At 38.1% G+C, this 1,250-nt stretch overlaps 1 non-coding gene across 1 annotated transcript; it reads right to left on the bottom strand.

The window, feature by feature from the left end:
- Positions 1–197: 197 nt before the first annotated feature.
- CBG28302 lies at positions 198–270 on the bottom strand. Its single transcript has one exon. It is a non-coding gene (tRNA).
- Between the last annotated feature and the right edge of the window lie 980 nt (positions 271–1,250).

The following is a 1,250-nucleotide window of genomic DNA, read 5'->3' as shown; positions in this document are numbered from 1 at the left end:
TGAGAAATTCAGAAATTCAGAAGTTTAGAAATTCAGAAATTCAGAAATTTAGAAATTCAGAAATTCAGAAGTTCAGAAATTCAGAAATTTAGTTCAATAAAATTTTTATTTTCGGAAAAAGTTGAAAAAATACTCTAAACCAACTCTGAAGTCAAAACAAACTTAAAAAGAAATCAAAAAAGACATAAAAAAGATTTCGCTCCCGGGTGGGCTCGAACCACCAACCTTTCGGTTAACAGCCGAACGCGCTGCCTATTGCGCCACGGAAGCACAGGTCGCATTGAGCGAGGAGGGCGTACATAAGGCTGCCGTTGTGTGAGTGCCTTGTCGCTCCTTCTTATAGGTCTACGAAGTCGCGCCTCATTGTGTGCGTTAATGGCGTATTGGCAGCGCGCTGGGCTACCGATCTGGACACAGGTCCTGGGCGATGATGCGCATAAATGACCCGATCCATATGCGATCCTCTAGAAGTCCGTTCGACACATATCGCGAACAACGAGCTGCGATGAATCTCATATGTGTGCGATGCGGGGAGGCTGAATCGAGTGTTCCGAATGCGCGCGTATCCTAGATGGATGCTGGGTGGGTGGGCGATGTGTGCGATATGGGTCTGATACGGTAGGCAGACTACAACACTCCGAAATCCCGGATGCGCCCATTGTTTACCGTAAATCCACACCGGCAACTTTGTCAATTTTTCGTCAATTCGAGCCTACATTTCTGGTTTTTCGATTATTCCTTCGATGTTTTTTGTGAAAAAGAGTTATGGCAGACTAAAAAATCGCTGAATTCTTGCAGAAACATGTCTTTCACTCGTCAATTGCTATGTTTTTCTCCAAAATAGGTGATATTGAGATTTTTTGATTTCACTTTGTAATTATTGTAAAAATCGTATTTTCAGGTGGAATAAAAGGTAAGTTGGTAAGTATACAATAATTACAAAGTTTAAATTATAAAAATTTTCAATTTTTCATGCAATTTCAAAAAAAGTGAAAGTGAGACATATTTTTTGAAATGAAAACAAAACAATTTTTAGCGAATTTTTTCCCATTTTCTTCTGTTTTTGATTGCATATCAAATTTAAATGGAAACTGCCATAAGTCTTTTTCAAAACCAAAACATTGAGTTTCGAAAAATCAGTAATATGTCGTTCAAAATATAAAAAAATATGGAATAATAAAGGAAAAGTACGAAATCGGAAGACCTGAACAAATCACATCCCAATAGAACTTAACTGATACTTCTAGGAA

Source organism: Caenorhabditis briggsae (assembly GCF_000004555.2).
Source record: "Caenorhabditis briggsae AF16 supercontig from assembly CB4, cb25.NA_330, whole genome shotgun sequence".
In the NCBI taxonomy this organism is placed as follows: Eukaryota; Metazoa; Nematoda; class Chromadorea; order Rhabditida; family Rhabditidae; genus Caenorhabditis; species Caenorhabditis briggsae.
The sequence above is the reverse complement of the archived record's forward strand: the minus strand, read 5'-3'. Positions and strand labels throughout refer to the sequence as shown.